We start from the raw sequence: 21,959 nt of genomic DNA, 5'->3' as shown, positions 1-21,959 counted from the left end.
TGCTCCTCCGCTATGCCACGGCACTAGGCCCAGCAGCCTGCTTGTGCGGCAGCCCAGTGCGACGTGCCATGCCAGGAAGTGCCGTAGCGCAATCGAAGAACAGGTAAGTGTTGGAAGTTAAAGGACTTTGCGCTGTCTCTTTGCCTCAGACAGTGGAGGACAGACTAGTAAGTCAGAGGGCTAGAGGGTCAAGACATTGGTCATCCCTTCTCCACTGCTCTGATGCTATCCCTTTGAAATGTAGATTGCTAATCTTAGGGGATTCAACTTCCTTCCTTCTCTCTCTCTTCCAACCTGGCCGTCTACCTTGCAACATGGCAAGTTTATCTCCCTGCACCATATGTGCAGAGAGGATGCAGAATCCATCTGCATCCAGATAGATAGATAAGAGATCCTAAATCCTCTCTTTCCTATCTAGAATGGAGTTCCTTAATAAATGCCTTTTATATTGATTTGAAACTATGAATTGGCTCCAAGTTACTTTACTCTCAGCACACACACATGCCTAACCATTTCTGCTGTGTTGTGCCTCTGTGCACTGTGCTATAATGAGAAAGGAATTCTCTCACCACAGAGAATTACCAACGGTAAGAACCTGCTCTCCTCCTTTTTAAAGGTCCCGCTTGCAGCCCTGAACTAGAAGGCATGAAGGAAGCGCTTTCCCCACAGAGCTCTTAAGGCACGGTTCCATTTCTCTCAATGGGCCCTCCCAGCACGGAGAAAAGCACAGTACTGTCCAGAGATCAACACAGTGGGGAAAGCTCACACTTTTTTTGCCCAAGTGGCCGCTGTTTGAAAAGAGAGTGAAGATCACTGCACTATCCACCCCATTTGAAGCAATTTCCCCTCCCCTGTAATCTGCGGGCAAGAGCCCTCTTTCTGCCCCACCTTCCCATTAAAATGGTGCACGTTCCCTGAGAGAGGTAACTTTAGAAAGCTGTTTCTCCTCTACGCTCAAGTCCTTGTGTGCCGAACATTATATATTTTCTGTGCTTGGTGGGGCTCCCAAAAATGCCTTTTGTGCATGCGAAAGCAGTGCCAGCCTTAGTTTAACTCCCTTCAGTGCCAGAAAGTAGCCAGAAAGCAGCGCCAGCCTTAGTTTAGCCCCCGAAGGGGCCGCGCGGCCCCTTCGTTAGTTAAACTCCAACTCCCCAACGGAGCCTCAAGGCTCCGTTCGAGAGCCAGACCACACACACCCCATGTCTGACATCAGACACGGGGGCGTGGCTAGCCCCGCATCTGATGTCAGACACGGAGGCGGGGTCAGTGGGGCTGCCACTGCTGCACTCAGGCCGCCGGCGGACCCACTCAGCGCCTGGACTATCAACAGTAAAGGATCCAGCAGTCAAGAAATACGCCACAGACTAGCACTTGGTAGGGCTGCAATGAAGGCTTTGGGAAGGATATTTAGATGCCGTGACATGTCTATACCTACATGTCTATACCTTTGTAGGTATAGACATGTACTGACATGTCTATACCTACAAAGATTAGAATCGTTCCGACAATGATTTTTCCCTTGACACTCTATGGATGCGAAAGCTGGACTTTGAAGAAGCAATATAAAAAAAGCATTGATGCTTTTACACTTTGGTGCTGGAGAAGACTTTTGAGGATACCATGGACAGCCAGGAAAACAAACAAATGGATCATAGAATGAATCAATCCAGAATTTTCACTTGAGGCACAAATGACTAGGCTCAAACTATCATACTTTGGACACATTATGTGAAGATCCAGCTCCCTTGAGAAGTCCACAATGCTGGGGAAAGTTGAAGGAAAGAGAAGAGGACGACCAGCCACAAGGTGGATGGACTTGATTATGACAGCAAGGAATGCACCACTGAGAGACCTTAAAGGCCAAGTTGAAAACAAATCATCCTGGAATCTATCTATGTGATCGCTAAGACTCAACACAGACTTGATGGCACTTAATCAATCAATCAATACAAAACTATGGTGCGGCCACACCTGGAGTACTGCGTACAATTCTGGCCACCACATCTAAAAAAGGACATTGCAGAACTGGGAAAACGTGCAGAAGAGGGCAACCAAGATGATCAGGGGCCTAGAGCACCTTTCTTATCAGGCAAGGCTACAACACCTGGGGCTTTTTAGTTTAGAAAAAAGATGACTGCGGGGAGACATGATAGAGGTCTATAAAGTCATGCATGGTGTGGAGAAAGTGGATAGAGAGAAATTTTTCTCCCTCTCACATAACACTAGAACCAGGGGTCATCCCATGAAACTGATTGCCAGGAAATTTAGGACAAACGGAAGTACTTTTTCACATAACACATAATCAACTTGTGAAATTCACTGCCACAAAATTTGGTGACAGCCAACAGCCTGGATGGCTTGAAGAGGGGTTTGGATAACTTCATGGAGGACAGGTCTATCAACGGCTACTAGTCAGAGGGTTATAGGCCACCTCCAGCCTCAGAAGCATGCTGCCTCTGAGTACCAGTTGCAGGGGAGTAACAGCAGGAGAGAGGGCATGCCCTCAACTCCTGCCTGTAGGCTCCCAGTGGCGTCTGGTGGGCCACTGTGTGAAACAGGAAGGATGCTGAACTAGATGGGCCTTGGGCCTGATCCAGCAGGGCTGTTCTTATGGATCAATATTTCTAAGTTGGTTGGCATCAAGCAGCTTGGCAGAAGCCAACCAGCTGAGTAGCAGGTTGCTGCCATTTAGTGACGTTTGAGGAAACTGCAGCCCTGGTTACCTAGATTAAAGATTAAATTGACCGCATCAAAACTGACATGTGTCAGTTGCTGGGAACCACCAAATGTTGTGCCAGTCACCCCAAAATCCATAACAAGCTGGTGGTCTAGAAAGCTCACTGACAGGTGGTCTAGAAAGCTCACAATCAAGTCAGTCCATTCCAGTTAAGGCAGGGCTGCTCAGCCCTCCTGCGGATGTCAACCTACAACTCCCATAATCCCTGGCTATGGGCCACTACGGCTGGAGATTATGGGAGTTGTAGTCTAAAATACCACCTAATGGCACAGCGGGGACATGCTTGACTAACAAGCAGAAGGTTGCCAGTTCGAATCCTCACTGGTACTATATTGGGCAGCAGTGATATAGGAAGATGCTGAAAGGCATCATCTCATACTGTGTGGGAGGAGGCAATAGTAAACCCCTCCTGTATTCTACCAAAAGAAAACCACAGGGCTCTGTGGGCGTCAGGAGTTGAAATCAACTTGATGGCACACTTTAGTCCAAAAAAAGCTGGAGGGCCAAAACTGAGCTGCTCAGAGTTAAGGGTGCCCCCCCCCCCGGCTGTGCCTTGAGACATTAAATTTAAAACAGGGGCTCCCAACCTGAGGCACTCCAGATGTTGCTGGACTACAACTCCCATCATCCCCAGCTATAACTTTTCATGGCCAGGGATGATGGGAGTTGTAGTTCAGCAACATCTGCAGTGCCTCAGGTAGGGAGCCCCTGCTTTAGAATGCAAGCCAGAAAGGGCCCAGTTACTCTTATAGTCCTCCATCTCCATCACATACGCTGTGGGCAAAAGAAGGGAAATGACAGTGGGCTGGGCTGGATGGATTATATATTTCTGCTCATGCTAGAGAGACATTAAAATCTTAATTGAATTTAAAATTATTTTGTAGAATTTTATTGTATTAATTTTTGTAAAGTACCTTGGGATAAGTTATGAAAAGTGGGATATACTTTGAATAATAAGATACAAGTGTCTATGTCCTTCCTCTCTCCCAATGTGCTGAGGTGTCTATCCCTCAGAGGGTGCAAGTGTGAGTATTCATCCACTCTTCTATATGTGCCACAAAAACCATTCTGAACTACATCCACAAAGAATGAACAAACTGCATTTGGGCGCAGGGAGGCAGCCAGGGACATGCACACTCCTGCTGTGTAACATATCCTTACCACGTGGGCTGGATTTCAGAGGAAACGTTTCATCTGAACTAGCCCAAAACTTCATTGAACAATCAACGGCCCCCTCTCACTTCCCTTCCTTCCCTTCCTTCGAATGAAGACCTGGCTCTTTCAGGCATTTGGTTTGTCTTGAGGGAGGCTGATGAATATTTGTCTTTGTTCTCCACTTAGCTTTGGGAAGGAAATGCATTAAAATAAATCCATTAAAGAGCTCCCTTTTGGATAAGATGATTTAGATGGCTTGCCTTTTGAGGCTGAAGAGAGTTCTTTGTTCCTTATGGCTATAGGAGGAGACTGGATATTGAGCTGCCATTTTCATGCCCTGCATATATGGCTACACAACAAGGTTTAGTCCTACTAGCAGCAAGCAGCTGAAGTTATTTATCAGAGGACTGGGTCTCAGGTTAAAATGGAGCCATCATTAATCCTTCTGAGTAACATTGATCCCAAGTACTAATTTTGACCCACACTGGATCGAATAAGGGTTAAAAATGAGAAACTGAATTGGGAATAGAATCAATAGAATAGAACTGGAAACACGGAACATTGGAAAATAGTCACTATCCCCATCATAACAAAATGATGGATTAAAATAATTTAACTACTTGAAATGGAAAAGCTCACAGCTTTAATAACTGCTTTGGGATTATTTTAATGAAAAGCAGTATAGAAGCTGAACAATGAATAAAAATCAGAAGAAGAACTGGAGCACATCCAATGGCATCTTTAAGGGATACACATCACATCTATTCTTGGCATACTTGAATCTGCAGAGAGATTTTTAATTACTTAACATTACTTTTCTAAACCTAGTTAAATCTCATTTAAAGAAGCAAAGCGGAGTGACACACCCTTGAACCTCAAATTAAACTTCTGGCCACCCAATACCTCACACCTCCATGACATGATGCCCCCCCCCAGTCTAGAGTTTGGAACAAGGGGAAGTTGTTCCGCCAAAACAAGCCTTGCAACCATCCCAAATTATACACCCCATTAATGAGAGCCAGTCCCCCGATGAAACCAGCCCAATGCTTCATTTTCAAGCCAGGCACTGTTAATAGATGTGGACGTGAATAAATAACTGGAGGGCAGCAGCACCCCCAAGATAAATATTGGGCTGCCCCAAACCAGAGACTCCGAGCCTCGAGAAGTCAGGCTTGCTACCACGTGTGGTGACCCCACGTGGGCAGCAAAGGGAACCTCCAGGAGCTCAGGAGCCACTTTGCAGCCAGAGGCTGCAGGCAGGGAGAGATTCTGGGGCGGGACTCGGAGGAGGGAGCCCTGAAAATGCTCTTCCCCCCCATTTAAAAGGAATTATTCCTCTTCCCCAGAAGCAGCAGACCCCACCTCTGCTCTTCACCTCTTTGCTGCTCTTCGTCCCCTGACTCCCCTCCTCCTCCTTCACGGCACACCCACTCCCAGCAGAAAGAGACCTCACTTTGTTCCCGCCCTCACCTGCTTTAAAAACCTTTGCCGCTCTAGAAGCCAGAGTTCAATAATTGATTTAACCCTTGGAGGACCGAGTAGCCTAATCAGCCTCCGTCTCTCTCTGTCCTTGGGAGATGCAGCAGTGACAAACCTTCAAAGGATCTTCTTCCAGCGGATGTTTTGTCTCCCGTATTCAAACAGGAGAGAGACCCATTTCACTGATTGCAGAGGAGAATACAGGCTGCCCCTCCCCGCCCGTAGCCCCACGTTTGCCTCTAGCTTTCCTGGGTGCTGACCCACCCCCCATTTTACTGAACGTCACCCACCAAACCTAAAAACCCATATCTCCTGCATAAAAGTATAGTTCAACAACAGCTGGGGGAGGCAGGTTTGCCCACCCCTGCTCTATGCCGTGAGGCCTGCGTTCTGTTTATAGCAACAGTAATAGTAATAGGAGGAGAAATAATATCAAATTCCCCCACTCCCGTTCTTAAGTGGTACTTCCACCCACTGTTCCTGAAAAGGCTGGGGATACATCTGGCATAGCCCTATTCAGACATGACACTTCACATGCATTCAGGGCACGTGTCTGCATTTATGTACATGTTTTTGTGTGAGTGATGACTGCATGCATTCCTTTAAAAAGTGACCCATCCTATGTACAGATCCCTCAAATGCATGGTACAGACTGGAAGTCCTCTCCATTAGTGTTGGTGAGACTGGGCACAAGGGGCATGTGCCTCAAACTTCTTGCAGGATGCTCCAAACCTTTTGCCTGCCTCTTGCAACCTGTGCTCACCCTTCTCCCCGCAACCTTCTTTCAACGGTGGGGAGCAGGGCACCCCAGCCTCATCTGGCCTTTCCCCTCTGAGATCCCACCCCCCTAAGATTGTAAGCCCCTTGGAGACAAGGGTTATCCAAGGAAAAACAAACTTCTGACTGTAAGCCACTCTGAACTTATAGGCGCAGGACAGAAATCTATCTACCTACCTAATAGATGTTCACACAACCCTCTCCCAAGCCAAGCACGATGCTTTCACGCCAGTTGCCAATACAACTACTACTATGCTATACTTCAGCTTATTCATTCATATTTAGAAATAAGGACCTGGAGAGGGGAGGGGTTCCCCCGCAAGATTAAACTCTGGGCCACTCCAAACCATACAGGAAGGAACCCAGAGAGGCGGATGTCTGATTTGTGGCTTCTCAAGGAAGATGCTGAAAGGCATCATCTCACACTGCCCGCGGGAGGAGGCAATGGTAAACCCCTCCTGTGTTCTACCAAAGGCAACCACAGGGCTCTGTGGTCGCCAGGAGTCGGCACTGACTCTATCACACACCTTTACCTTTAAGGCTTATCCGAGGATGCAAATCCCACAAATAATTTACTCCCCGGCGCCCCCTGGAGGCCTCCCGCGTCCAACCATATTGAGCAAAAACACTTTAAGCCGGGGTGCCTGCTTGGGCGGGCACCTCAAAGCGGGCAGTTTCCCCCGCCATGGGAGTGTGTGATACGTCTAAAGCTCTGGCGGGGCGGGTTCAGGGGCTGGTCAAGAACATCTCCTCGTTCGGCCTATTTATGCAACTCTGGGTCAAATATGGAACCGGAAAGCACGATGCCCCCACCTCCTGCTGCTCTGCGCCAACTCCCGTGCCCCGACCCCACTCAAATCCGATGGAGTCCGTTTGCAAAAGGAGGATCTTGCAATGCAAGTTAGGAGCCACTATGCAGCAGGATTGCAAGAGAAGTTGGGATGGGTCGTCTGTGCAATTTCTACCCCACCCTTTTTAAAGGCGGTTTCCCAAGATTACCACCACGTCCTCCTTTTAGCTCTTCTCCTCCGCATAGCAGGCTTCACCCCCACCCCAAATCCCAGGGTAGTTGCAAGCCCCTCCGAGGTGGGATTGCAAAAGGAAACTCAGGCAATGCAAACCAGGAGAGCGCGCCACTTTGCAGCAGCTTTGCAGAAGTTGGTAGTCCAGGGGGACCCATTCCTGCCTCTTGTTAAACATCGGTGTTTACCTCAACATCGGTGTTTACCTCATTGCTGCCTCTTCTCAGGACGACAGCTTTTAGCGCCCTGCGCCCCCATTGTGGGGGGTGGGGCGCTAGAAAGAGCTCCAAGAGTGGGTTGCAAGAAGATCAAGAGATATTTACGTATTTTCCAGCGGGGCTGCAGATCGGGTGTGGGTATATGTGATTTATACCTTTTTAAAAACCTCAGGGTTCCTAAAAAGATTCACCCACCCACCCCACCACACACACACACACACACCCTTTACCTCTTCTCCGCATACCTGTCTCCGGGTTTTTCTTCTCCTTATCCACGAGGTCAGTTTTCCCCCGCGGAGTGTATTCATCAATCACCCCACCCACCTTTACCATTTCTGCCCCTCTAGAAACCAGAGTTCCACTGATTTTGCCAGTGGAGGACCAAATGGCAGAAACTTGATTTCTGGCTGGCACAAAGGGGAATGCATACAGTTTCTTAGGTGTACATCCTTGTTGTACCTTCATAAGGATTCTTCCAGCTCCTGCTTCCAACCATGGAAGACTGAGACAGGACTATAATTGGCTAACTGAGGGAGCCAGTGCAGGTTTCTTCAAGACACCCAGCTCCCTTGGGGAAGTCCACAATGCTGGGGAAGACTACCAGCAGCAGCAAGACGATTACAACAGCAATTGATTACAACAGCAATGAATGCACCACTGAGAGACCTAAAAGGCCAGGTTGAAGACAGATCATCCTGGAGAGAATCTATCTATGTGGTCGCTAAGAGTTGACACCAACTTGATGGCACTTAATAATAAGAACCGCCGTGCTGGATCAGGCCCATGGCCCATCTAGTCCAGCATCCTGTTTCACACAGTGGGCCAGACCAGACCACTAGCCTCTCCTGATCAGGCATACCAGGTTGGCTTCTTCATCCACTATCTGGTCATGAATGATCTCAGATTTACTTTGGACCGACCTGGCATTCCAAAGTAGCAAGGTGAAGTTCTGTGGGTGATTGCACTGCTCCCCAAGGTCAAAGAGCTGGCCGGCCAAACAGCTATTACATTTCTAGTTTCCTTTCCCCTGAAATTGCCTGCTGACCCACCAACACCACATTTTCATCTCTTCCACACCACCACTGGTATAGCCACCGCATCTCTAGACAACCTAAGGCACATACCTGCACTGGGCCCAACCACGTGTTTGACAACAGTAGCACTGTGGTCAGCAGGAGTCTCTCCTTTAGGAAACAGACACAATAAGGTCTGCCCTGGCCCTTAGTCCTGCTACCAAAGGATGCCTTTTTTGGAAAACCTTTTTATTTAAAAGTAGTACATAAATAATAGTAAAAGGAGGATAGCTGGTCCTGTGGTAGCATGAATTTATTATTTATTTGATTTATATACTGCCCTTCCAAAAATGGCTCAAGGTGGTTTACAGTTGTCTCCTTTGCTAAGCAGGGTCAACCCTGGTTACATATGAATGGGAGACTACGTGTGTGAACACTGTAAGATATTCCTCTTAAGGGATGGGGCTGCTCTGGGAAGAGCACCTGCATGTTTGCATGCAGAAGGTTCCAAGTTCCTTCTCTGGCATCTCCAAGATAGGGCTGAGATTCCTGCCTGCAACCTTGGAGAAGTCACTGCCAGTCTGTGTACTGTAGACAGTCCTGAGCTAGATGGACCAATGATCTGACTCGGTATATGGCAGTTTCTTTTATGTTCCTAAAACATTTCTACCTCTGTTTACTCTAAAAACATACTGATATTTCTGTCATGCAGTAGTAAGAACTTTAGAAAATAGGTGTCATTATGATGCTTGTGTATTCTCTGTCTCTTTTTTAAATTGTGCTATACTGGACAAGAAATGCCTGTTACTAAATGGGGAGACCCGAGTTCAAATCCCCATTCAGCCATGACACTAGCTGGGCGACTCTGGGCCAGTCACTTCTCTCTCAGCCTAACCTACTTCACAGGGTTGTTGTGAGGAGAAACTCAAGTATGTAGTACTGGGCTACATACCCTGGGTTCCTTGGAGGAAGAGTGGGATATAAATATAATAATAATAATAATTAATAATAATAAATGTTGTTCCTTTAGTATAGAAAATATGCCATCTAATTATCCTGAAATCTTTCTATAGTGGAATTAAGTAGTTCTAATAGGATTTGGCATCTAAACAAAATAATGTTGCAATATAGCATATGTTAATCACCAGTGATCAGGTGACAAAGAGATCCAGTTGGATCCTACTGGCCTAAGAAATATGACAACTGTGGTTTGATTATCTTAATTCTCATTAATGCTTCAGTCAAGCCCTTTCCTGGGAGGAAAAAAGACCTATTTTAAATACATATGACATCAACTCATGATCACTTTTAATTTTATAAATCTTTATTTTAGACACAATGAAAAATGTCAAAAAATAGGGTAGATATATCACAAACATTTTAAAAAACACAGAAGCCAGAGATGATTTTTATGGAAGTTCTTAAAATACTTCATTCTAGAGCATTTCCACCAGAAACAAGATATCAGAAAAGACAAAGTAAAACCAGTCTTCTCACTGTCCACTACACCGAGTCATTATAAACAAAATTACGTAACTTTGCATACAAATCAGTAGTTAAATTTGCTTGTTTTCCTGTTCCTTTCTCATCACATTTCCATTTTGTAGCCTATTACATACGCCTGTGTTATTTTTGAATCTATTCACAGGTTCACATATGCGCCCATTAAGAACCTACAGGCAAAAATCTATGTAATTACTTTGTAACCATTATGTTATGTAATTACTCCTGAAACCATTACTTTGTCCCAATGCTATAGCTCTTTCTTTTGATTGTTCTTTGATGAGACTGTTACTGCTCTTTTAACTATAATAGCAATAGCAATAGCACTTACATTTATATACCGCTCTATAGCCGAAGCTCTCTAAGCGGTTTACAATGATTTAGCATATTGCCCCCAACATTCTGGGTACTCATAATCTCCATAGTGTGAGTTTTAATAATTTGTGGGTGTGCTTTGATTAATGATCAAAGCTTTCTTTGCTGGTTTCCTATACCACTTAGTCTTGGGACTACTCCACACAAGATGAATTTCCATTTCCAAATACTGTAAGCAACCCTGTATGTTGGGACTCTCTCTAGTTAACCTTATACTTCCTTCTGCATTCATTATCTCAAATATCTCATCAGCTTGTTCTCTAGATCTAGCTATGTTGATTATGTCATTAATATATCTTTTATATAAGAGTACATCCTGTGTTACTCATTTCCTTTCTAGTTTATTCATATAGCTAATAATGGTGCATCTGTATTAGCCAGATGTGATGGTATAAATTTCAGGAGGAATTTATTAAACCACGATATTAAAGGAGTTAATATTGTGGTTATCAGCCAGCTTAGTCTATCGGCAGGACCACTGCATCCCGAAATAATAGATCTTACTTTAATATCTTCTGGGGATGCAATCTTCCCCACTCCTTCCTACAATTTATGTGTTTTAACTACTACATATAAAATAGGACAACTGGGATGGCAGTTTTGTAATCTCTCACATAATCTTCTATGATTAATATTCCTTCTTAGGCAAATGCTATTCCAGGTCAGTATTCCCTCTAACAGGGATTCTGAGATGTTGTTGGCTACAGCTCCCAGAATCCCCAGCTGCAATGGCTTTTGCTTGGGGATTATGGGAGTTGTAGTCAGCTACATCTGGGAATCCCTGTTAGAGGGAACACTGTTCTAGATTTGTTTAATTTCTGAACAATTGTCCTGAAATGCTTTCTTTGATGAAACTCTACTTGTGTCCTCCAAGTGTCGTGGTGTTAATTTTTTGTCCAGGTCTTGCTTCATGAGCACAAAATCTCCCCCTTTATCATTTACTGAAATCCTTTTCCTTCCCTTGTTTCTGTCTTCTTTAAGTTTTAATGCCTCCCTTTATTCTCTCTGTAAATTATTCTGTTGGCACTTCCTTTCCTTTCCCAATGCTCTGATTAACTCATCTGCAATCAGGATGATCTGTCCTTCTATCCTCAGGCATGATGGGGAGGCTCTACTCATTTTTCCCAAGTGACAATCCTGAATCAGTTCTTCACTAGCTTTTTTCTCTCCAATAAACTCCTTCCATTTTACTGTTTAGATAATCCTTGTATCCCAACCTGTATTTCTGTTTTAGTGCATTCTCCTATCCTATTACTTGGAGCAAAGGATGGATCTAGACTAAGTAGTTGTTCTTGGGCTTGTGAGAATGGTACATCCCCAATCACTGTATATCTCGGTCCTCCTGTTTCTTCCATGTCACCTCTTCATTTTTTAGCCCCTTAGGTGTTTAATACCTGATTAATCTTTTGTGCCCCACCCACCCCCCAGCCATTCTTCACCTCTCACAGTCTGTCCAACTTCCAGGAGAATGGGGAGAGGAGTTTGTTAATGCTACAGGAAAGGGTTGCTTTCCCAAAATGCAACCCAAATTTGAGTGTGCTGGCAGTTTTGGTCAAGGTGGCAGCAGTGGGGTCAACAATCCCAGCAGGTATGGGGAAAGAGGTGGCAACCAGCACCCACCCACCCCCAACACTGAGACATCAGGGAGGAAGGGTGAGACGGAGCCCAGGAGTCAGTCTGCCTGTGTTGCCCCGAATTAAAACGTGTAGGATGGGTGCCCTCACTTGATCCGATATGTAAAATAGGCATTTCAAAATCAGTGGGAAAGCCTGGGGGTGGGGGGAAAGGTTTTTTGTGTGTGTTTTTGGAGGAGGAGGGACCATGAAGGAAGGTACTTAAAAACAGACATGAGCTATGAAAAGCAGACTTGATGGCTGGGGGAAGATATAAAGTAGGTTATTGCGGGGGGGGGGAGTTGCCAACAGGAGAGAGGGGGCATGTCTTGCAATTTAAACTGCTATATTAAAGCCATTTCCCAATGGGTCTGGACCGAATTTGGGGAGGTAGTGGTGCTTGTCACCTGACTGACATGTGAAAAGTGTCTGATACAGGCAGATGGTTTGTGTTTTATAGAGAGTAGAGTATTCAGGGAGTACAATAGTAGAATCTTGAAGATTCTTGACTATACACCCTGCCACTACCATGCCAGTATAATATGTATTCTCCTCTCTGCGAGTTTTTTGATGTGAAATAAGGACTCTGCTCTGACTGATGCTCTTAACACAATCCTATCATTTAAATGTTCCCTGCCAGTGTTCTCTCTAACAGGGATCCCCAGATGCTGTTGACTACAATTCCAAGCATCCCCAGCTGCAATTGCCTTTGCTTGGGGATTATGGGAGTTGTAGTCAACAACGTCTGGGAACCCCTGTTAGAGGGAACACAGCCTACCCTGTTGGCTTCCCTGATGGACACCAAGACCTTTATTATTGGTGGTTCCTTCCCTCCCCCGAGTGTGTTTTTAGATGTCCAGCCAGGTGTGTCTTCTGACTGAAGCTCCTTCCACACTCCATGAATTTATAGGATGTCTCTCTTGTGTGGGTTCTTTCATGTGAAGTAAGGGAACCGCTCTGATGGAAGCTTTTTCCACACTCCAAGCATGTAAATAGTTTCTCTCCTGTATGAATTTTGCGATGTCTACTCAGGCTGCTACTCTGAGTGAAGCTCTTTCCACACTCCAGACATTTAAATGGTTTCTCTCCTCTGTGGGATTTTAGATGGGATGAAAGGGATTTGCGGCAACGGAAGCTTTTTCCACACTCCAGACACTTAAATGGTTTCTCTCTTGTGTGGATTATTTTGTGTTCATTAAGGTTGCTACTGAAAGTGAAACACTTTCCACACTCCAGACATTTAAATGGTTTCTCTCCTGTGTGTATTCTTTGATGCTCAGTAAGGTTTCCTCTGGTACAGAAGCTCTTTCCACACTCCAGACATTTAAATGGTTTCTCTCCTGTGTGGATTCTCTGATGTGAAATAAGGCCACTTCCGTTACTGAAGCTCTTTCCACATTCAAAACATTTGAATGGTTTTTCTCCTGTGTGGACTTTTTAATGTTCAATAAGGCTTGTTCCGCGACTGAAGCTCTTTCCACATTGCAAGCATTTGAATGGTTTTTCTCTTGTGTGGGTTCTTTGATGTACAGTAAGGTTGTTACTGTGAGTGAAGCTCTTTCCACACTCCACACATTTAAATGCTTTCTCTCCTGTGTGGGATCTTCGATGAGAGTTAAGATTACCACTAGTGTTGAAGCTCTTTCCACACTCCATGCATTTATATGGTTTCTCACCTGTGTGGATTCTTAGATGTCTAGTAAGGGCTGTGTTCCGACAGAAGTTCTTTCCACACTCAAGGCAATTACATGGCTTCTCTCCTGTGTGGGTTCTTAGATGATAAGTAAGCTGTGAGTCCTGACTGAAACATTTTCCACACTCCAAACATTTAAATGGTTTCTCTCCTGTGTGGGTTCTTTGATGTGAAATAAGGCCACTGCTCTGTATGAAGCTTTTCCCACACTCCATGCATTTATATGGCTTCTCTCCTGTGTGGGTTCTTAGATGTACAGTCAGGTAACTCTGAGTGAAACTCTTTCCACAGTCCAAGCATTTAACGATTTTTTTCCCCATGTGGGCTTCATGATTTTTCCTCATGTAGGCTTCTTAAGTGGGCTTGTTTTAATCCTCCAAGCATTTAAATTGTTTCCTTCTTGTGTGAGTGCTTTGATACTTAGTCATGTATGCATTCAGGGTAAAGTTTTCCCATATAAAGTTTCCTCTTTGCAATTCACACAATCTATTCTTTAAAAAAAAAGAACACAATGCATCATAAACATCATAACATCACAGATTTGAGAGTATTTATAATATTTAGCAGGAACTCCAAAACAGAAATTAAAAAGCAGCTGTTCCACATGCTGGTAAGGAGGCCTGGGCTAATAGGGGAGTCTTTGTCTGGTGCCAACATGACATCAAGGTTGGTGCCAGGCGAAATTCCCAGGGGAGGGAGTGTTGAATATTTTGAGTACCCCATCATGGTTTCATCCTTCAAAAGGGCCCCAAGAAAACTTCCAAATATGGAATCAAGTATACACTGAAAGGGATTGATATCTGAAGTCACTGATTCTTGGAGCTGCTTTTGTGTACATGATTGGAACAAATATCTACTTGCCAAAGCATAAACTGATGAACTAAAAAATGTGAAAATAGAGTACTACGTGCTATTGAATTACTGTTTCATATTCCTTGCTTTGGTCCCAATTTTATTTTCACCCTTATAAAGCAGAAGGGACGTGTCATTCCTGGTGCATTATGGGGAGAGCTTGGGTGGCATGAGGGTTCCCACCCACACTATTTGTGCCCGCTCGACTAGAGGAAGATAGAAGTGAAAATAATCATTTTTGCAGGGTGTGTGTGTCTTTTTAAAAATAAGTTTGCCTCAGGATTAAAAGGGTTGGGAAGCACTGGCTACCCCCAACTGGTCCTAAATGCCAAACACCAGGGCAAAGGCACAAGCCCAGGACTTGCCTCAGGGTTGACTCCACGCACAATGCACTGGGAAGGTTTTATCCCTCCTGGTGACAGAAAGTGACCGAGCAAGCAGCCTGTCACCCTGTTCTTTGTCACCCACCGTGCCTTCCTTCCCTTCCTTGCATTCCAGTCGGAGGGGCGATCTGGATGCTTCTGCCCCTCCCACTTTTGCCTGCTAGCTTTGTGTGTGCTTCCGTTGTGAGCCGGCTGCTGTATATCTTCCAGTGGGCTTTGCAGGATGTGTGCGATTCGGTGGGTCAGTCTGGAAGCCAGCACTGATGTGCAGGAAACAGCACGGAGTGGTGGGTGGGAGTGACTGCAGCGGTTGCTGCTAGACCCTACAACCAAACACACCCTCCCCTTCCCCAATCTGAAGAGAGACGCTACTTCCATGGGGCCAGCATTTTAAGGGCAGGGGGAGGTGCCTTCTTATGTTTCCTTTCATCACAAGCAAGGAGGAGAGCTGGTCTTATGGCAGCAAGAATGAATGGTCCCGTTTGCTAAGCAGGGCCTGCCTGTTTTGCATTTGTATGGGAAACTACATGTCTGAGCACTGTTAAGACTTGAGCGTGGAGGAGACATCACTGAAGTGGGATCCCTGCTCGCTGAAAGTGTTGACTCATTGAAAGTTCAACAAAAGCTCATTGAAAGTGCGGCAGCTGTGAAAAAGGCCAATTCCATGCTAGGAAGGGGACTAAAAATAAAACTGCTAATATTATAATGCCCTTATACAAAACTACGGTGCGGCCACACTTGGAGTAGTGCATACAATTCTGGTCACCACATCTAAAAAAGGACATTGTAGAACTGGAAAAGGTGCAGAAGAGGGCAACCAAGATGATCAGGGGCCTAGAGCACCTTTCTTATGAGGCACGGCTACAACACCTGAGGCTTTTTAGTTTAGAAAAAGGACGACTATTGGGAGACATGATAGAGGTCTATAAAATCATGCATGGTGTGGAGAAAGTGGATAGAGAGAAATTCTTCTCCCTCTCCCATAACACTAGAACCAGGGGTCATCCCATGAAATTGATTGCCAGGAAATCTAGGACCAACAAACGGAAGTACTTTTTCACACAACGCATAATCAACTTGTGGAATTCTCTGCCACGAGATGTGGTGACAGCCAACAACCTGGATGACTTGAAGAGGGGTTTGGATAATTTCATGGAGGAGAGGTCTAGCATCGGCTACTAGTAGGGCTATAGGTCACCTCCAGTCTCAAAGGCAGAATGCCTCTGAGTACCAGTTGCAGGGGTGTAACAGCAGGAGAGAGGGCATGCCCTCAACTCCTGCCTGTGGCTTCCAGCGGCATCTGGTGGGCCACTGGGCGAAACAGGATGCTGGACTAGATGGGCCTTGGGCCTGATCCAGCAGAGCTGTTCTTATGAGAAACAGCTTCCCCTTACGGGATGGGGCCACTCTGGGAAGAGCATCAGAAGGCTCCAAGTTCCTTCCCTGGCATCTCCAAGATAAGGCTCAGACAGACGCCTGCCTGTAGCCTTGGAGAACACGCTGCCAGTCTGCGTAGAAAACACTGAGCTAGATGGATCAACAGTGGTCTGACTTGGTAAAAGGCGGCTTCCTATGCAGACATGAAGGATTAAACATGAGTCTTCCTTCCTTTTGTTATATCCCAGGCTGCTCCCTCCAAATAATCTCTATAGTTTCTAAGGGCACTGAACATCTCCTCTGCCTCCCGCTCCCCATGTTCTTCAGCGTAAGATGGCCCGGGGGCCATTGGTGGCTCCCATCAACCATAAATGCAGCTCCCTGACTAACTGTTTCCTGGGTCTGGGTGAAGCGTCTGCCAAAGCTGAATATGCTGCACAACCCCCTCAGCACCCTACAGAGCCGAAATTCCTACCGACATTCCCACTGTGCCTGGTGCTGGGGGCTCCCTTTGAAGGAAACTGAGCCTTTTTGAACTCCTGCACTAACGTGGAAGGCATGAGGGATTTGCCTGAATCAGTTCAGTGGGGCAGTGAGCGGGCCCTTTAAAAAAGCAGGAGAGCAGGCCTTTGCCTGCTCCTCTGCTATGCCACGCCACTAGGCCCAGCAGCCTGCTTGTGCGGCAGCCCAGTGCGCCGTGCCATGCCAGGAAGTGCCATAGCGCGATCGAGGAACAGGTAAGAACCTGCTCTCCTCCTTTTTAAAGGTCCCGCTTGCAGCCCTGAACTAGAAGGCATGAAGGGAGCGCTTTCCCCACAGAGCTCTTAAGGCACGGTTCCATTTCTCTCTATGGGCCCTCCCAGCACGGAGAAAAGCACAGTACTGTCCAGAGATCAACACAGTGGGGAAAGCTCACACTTTTTTTGCCCAAGTGGCCGCTGCTTGTAAAGAGAGTGAAGATCACTGCACTATCCACCCCATTTGGAGCAATTTCCCCTCCCCTGGAATTTGTGGGCAAGAGCCCTCTTTCTGCCCCACCTTCCCATTAAAATGGTGCACGTTTCCTGAGAGAGGTAACTTTAGAAAGCTGTTTCTCCTCCACGCTCAAGTCCTTGTGTGCCGCACATTATATATTTTCTGTGCTTGGTGGGGCTCCCAAAAATACCTTTTGTGTATGTGTCCCCACATACACAAGAATAGACAGACCTGTTTCAAGAACACTGGAAAATTGGGAGTTAAAAATGAAAGCTATGATGATGAAGGTGATCAGCCATTCTCTGGATACTAACCTCCCCTTTCTCCTCTCTTCTCCGATTTTGTATTAAACGAAACACTTGGTTCTAACTCCCTGCAGAACACACCCACCTTCCTGGTGCATTATGGGGTGAGTTTAGGTGGTGTGAGGGGTCCCACGCTTTTGGCCTGGCAAAGCACAGGCCTATTGCTTAGTTACTGTTGCAAACACAATACAATATCCTGAATATGGTGTGAGTATGGTGTGAGTACTCCGCACCGCCGCTCGGCCGCGCCCGCTACATCTACACTGAGGAGGAGGCCATCCCATCGCCGCCAGGCCAGCCACCACACCAGCCACCGCCGAACTCGGCACGGCGGGCCAGCCGCCGCCGCCGCCACCACTCCGCGGGCGACCCGCCGCCGAATTGCCGCCCACATGCCCGCCACCACACTCGGCGGGCGATCCAGGGGGGGCAGCGGGGGGGAAGCCACTTTTTGGCGCCCCCCACGTGGCCCGGCGGGGTGGCGCCCGGGGCACGTGCCCCCCTGCCCCCGCTATAGTTACGCCACTGCAGGGAAAGGAGGGTTTTCAGCCTCCCAGCAACATGCATTGCTGGAGAAAGGAATGAAAATAAAATGGGAGGGGGCAAAGTGCATATAAAGCGTGTGCCTTGGGATGAAAGAGGATCAGGAACAAGAGCTTACAGCACCCCCAGCCTGTCCCAGATGTCCAACACCAGGACAAAGACACAAGCCAAGGACTGGTTTGGATTGGGAGACAAGTCCTACAAGAACCCGAGAGAGAGAGAGAGCACCTACAAAGCACACAGCATCTCTCCCATTCTCAACCCTAGGGTGGTACTGCAGTGAGAGGTCATATGAGCAGAGCCAAGACAGATGTATGATTTTAGGTGGATGGTAAAGAAACCAGATACATAAATAAAGAGTATTTTCCTTTCAGGTGTCCTTTCCCTGCATGCACATTTTGCTTCAACGTGTTGGATATAGAAAGGGGCTATTATTATTATTATTATTAATATTAAAGCCATATACACCTTACCTTTCCCTTCCCTTCCCTTCCCCACCTCCCTTTCCCTTTCCCTTCCCCACCTCCCTTACAGGGCTGCCCTAAGGAATACCGACATCAGGAACGAGGTGCATTTTGAACACTTTAAAATTCATTGCAAATTTATTGGAGAAAGAGAAGAGAACATGGGTCTTGAGGTAGCAGAAAAGCGAAGTCCTTCTAGCGCCTATAGAGCACAACCAGGGGAACAGTGGCGCATCGGGGGGAAACGGCGCCCAGGGCATACACCCTGAAATGGCGCCCCCCTGCGCCACCCCCCTGCGCCGCTCCCTGGCCCCCACATACCTGGGCTAGCGGCGGCGCCCCCCTGGCAGCAGATCGCCGGTGGTGGCGGCGATGTGGCGGGCCGCGGCAGCGGTGCATTGCCCACGGAGTGGCGGCGGCGGCAGCTCGCCCACCGCGCCGAGTGCGGCGGTGGCTGGTGTGGTGGCTGGCCTGGTGGCGATGGGATGCCAGGCGCACCTGCGCAGAAGCGACGTCGGGCCAGAAGGCAGGCTCGGCGTCGCCGCCTGCACTCCGCACCGCCGCTCGGCCGTGCCCGCTACATCTACACTGAGGAGGAGGCCATCCCATCGCCGCCAGGCCAGCCACCACACCAGCCACCGCCGCACTCGGCGCGGTGGGCCAGCCGCCGCCACCACCACTCCGCGGGCGACCCGCCGCCGAATTGCCGCCCACATGCCCACCGCCACACTCGGCGGGCGATCCAGGGGGGGCGGCGGGGGGAAGCCACTTTTTGGCGTCCCCCACGTGGCCCGGCGGGGTGGCGCCCGGGGCACGTGCCCCTCCCGACCCCCTATATTTACGCCACTGCAGGGAAAGGAGGGTTTTCAGCCTCCATATTCACACCATATTCAGGATATTGTATTGTGTTTGCAACAGTAACTAAGCAATAGGCCTGTGCTTTGCCAGGCCAAAACCCAAAATCGGTGCTGCTTCACTGGTGCCACATGGTGGTGGCCGCTCACAGAACAGCCATCTCCTTGTAGTACTGGTGGATTCCCACATGGAGGGGGCTGCTTTACGAGAAGCCAAGCCCTGGCCTGGGGGTGGGGGATGAAACCACACTACCTACCTTACAGGGTTGTTGCGAGGTTAGCCGAGGATCTGTATGTGAAGCACTCTAAACGTCCTGCTGTCTATATTCTGAAGCAAGTTGCAGCCCTACAAGGCAGATTGGCGCAGTCAGAGAAGGAGCCTCATCTGCAAAGGACGCAAGAGATGGCAGACTTAAAAAAACAACCAACCCCCCCCACACACACACACCTCTGTAGTCTTATAACAGAGACTCCAGCTGAACCTTCAACAGAAGCCAGGCCAACAGAAGACCCCTGGTTACGTGAGGAGACATGGCCCCCCACCCCCACAGAGCACCCCAATCCGCCCCCCCCGATCTTTTCACCAATACAGCACAAAGTACACCATGCTCCAATATCGGCCCATCCTGGTGTCTCCTCACATTTCCCAGCCCCCTGCCTGATCTTCACACCAGTGGTGTGCATAGGGTGCCACGTGCCAGCCTCTCCCCCCCATCCAACGCCACATCTCTCCTTATCCAGCAGTTCCCCACCCCCATTCCACCCCACCCCTCCCATTCACCATCTTTCCTGCCTTTTGAGAAAGTGGATGGGAACAGAGGGGAAGGGTGGAGGAAAAAGCCACTCTTGTCCTCTACATTTCCTTCCACACAATCCCCTGGCTTTTCAAAACACAGAGGGCGGGGCGGGGCGGGGGGGGAGAAAGAGACACGGCACTGGTGGTACTGCCACCCTTGCCAGGCATAGCCACTATTGGAACTACGGTATGAGGCAGGGCACATACCCTCCCCCCACTTTCACCTCTACCAATCCACTGCCTGAGACAGCCCCTTCATTTGTGTGCTTGTTACAAATCTGGCCCAGTCCTCACCCCAATGCAGTTGTATCTCCCTTCATGTGCATTGGCTGAGGCCTTGTCACGTTGCAAGCCGTATTTTTTTAAAAAATTATTTATTTTATTTTATTTTATTTCTATACCACTCTTCCAAAAATGGCTCAGAGTGGTTTGCACAGAGAAATAAATAAATAAATAAATAAGATGGCTCCCTGTCCCCAAAGGGCTCACAATCTAAAAAGAAACATCAGATAAGACACCAGCAACAGTCACTGGAAGTACTGTGCCGGGGGTGGATAGGGCCAGTTACTCTCCCCCTGCTAAATAAAAAGAACCACCACGTTAAAAGGTGCTTCTTTACCAAGCATCTCTAAGTATTCAACTGCTTATACTGCATTTCTCTATTTTTCATCGAGCCTTCAGCAAAGGAAAGACATTGGTTCACAAGTTGCATCTTGGGGAAATGAAGCCATCTGCTGTTTCAAGCATTCTGTACTGTGAGTGTGTGGAGAAAGCCTGGTGACCTTGCTACTGCTGGGATGTGGCTTTCTGCTTTTCGTACATTCCGGACTAGACAGGATGATAAATGGTAAACAATATGGGAAAGAGCCAACTCGTTATTAAAAACGACTATAACAATGAAGACCACAGGCCAAGTGTGAGAACATCTTAATGCATATTGCAAGGCCGCGGCAAGCTTTCATTAGAAGAATATAACTTAGTACCCCCCTTCCTCAGCCCTTTACTTTACTCCCTACTCCCTGCATGGACACCAATAGCCTATCAGAGTTATTGATGTTTCTTCCTCCAACTTTAAAGCCACAATCATCTTCTTTCAATCCAGCTTCTCTCAGAATATGTTCAGCATATAAATTGAATAAATATGGAGAAAGTATACAGCCTTGTCTTTCTTCATTGCTGATCTGGAACCACTCTGTTTCACCGTGTTCTTTCTGGACTTTGGCTTCCTGCCCTGTGTATAGGTTTCTCATTAGAACAATGAGATGTTCTGGGATGCCCATTTTCCTAAGGATATTCCACAATTTGACATGGTCAACGCAATCGAAGGCTTTTCTGTAGTCAATAAAGCACATATTGACTTCTTTCTGGTATTCTTTGGCTTTCTCAATTATCCAGTGTACATCAGCAATGATGTCTCTTGTTCCTTGGCCTTTTCGTTAACAGCTTGAACATCTGGCATTTCCCTTTCCACACAGGGCTCTTATCGGTTTTGGATGATCCTGAGCATTATTTTGCTAGCATGTAAAATTAAGGATATTGTGCTATGGTTTGCACAATCTGTTAAGTCTTCTTTCTTTGGTATGGGTACATACACCGACATGGAATGGAAAGGGTTTTGGACATTCCTCTCACTGAACTCTTTTAACCAGACTCTACCCAAACCCGTAGGAACTTGCATACAGTGCTATATTCTCTAGGAACTTGCATACAGTGCTATATTCTCTAGGAACTTGCATACAGTGCTATATTCTCTCTACCATTGCAACCACACATTCGTTAGTACACGGCCATGCTTTATCGGGCAATTCTATTCACTGTTGCTTTT

General features: G+C 47.2%; 1 pseudogene; it reads right to left on the bottom strand.

Moving 5' to 3' along the window:
• Positions 1-21,959, bottom strand: part of LOC128343894 (zinc finger protein 850-like) — a 31,889-nt pseudogene that overhangs the window by 9,078 nt on the left and 852 nt on the right.

The sequence above is a fragment of the Hemicordylus capensis genome, chromosome 2 (genome assembly GCF_027244095.1).
Source record: "Hemicordylus capensis ecotype Gifberg chromosome 2, rHemCap1.1.pri, whole genome shotgun sequence".
Classification (NCBI taxonomy): Eukaryota; Metazoa; Chordata; class Lepidosauria; order Squamata; family Cordylidae; genus Hemicordylus; species Hemicordylus capensis.
This window is presented reverse-complemented; position numbering and strand designations above follow the sequence as displayed.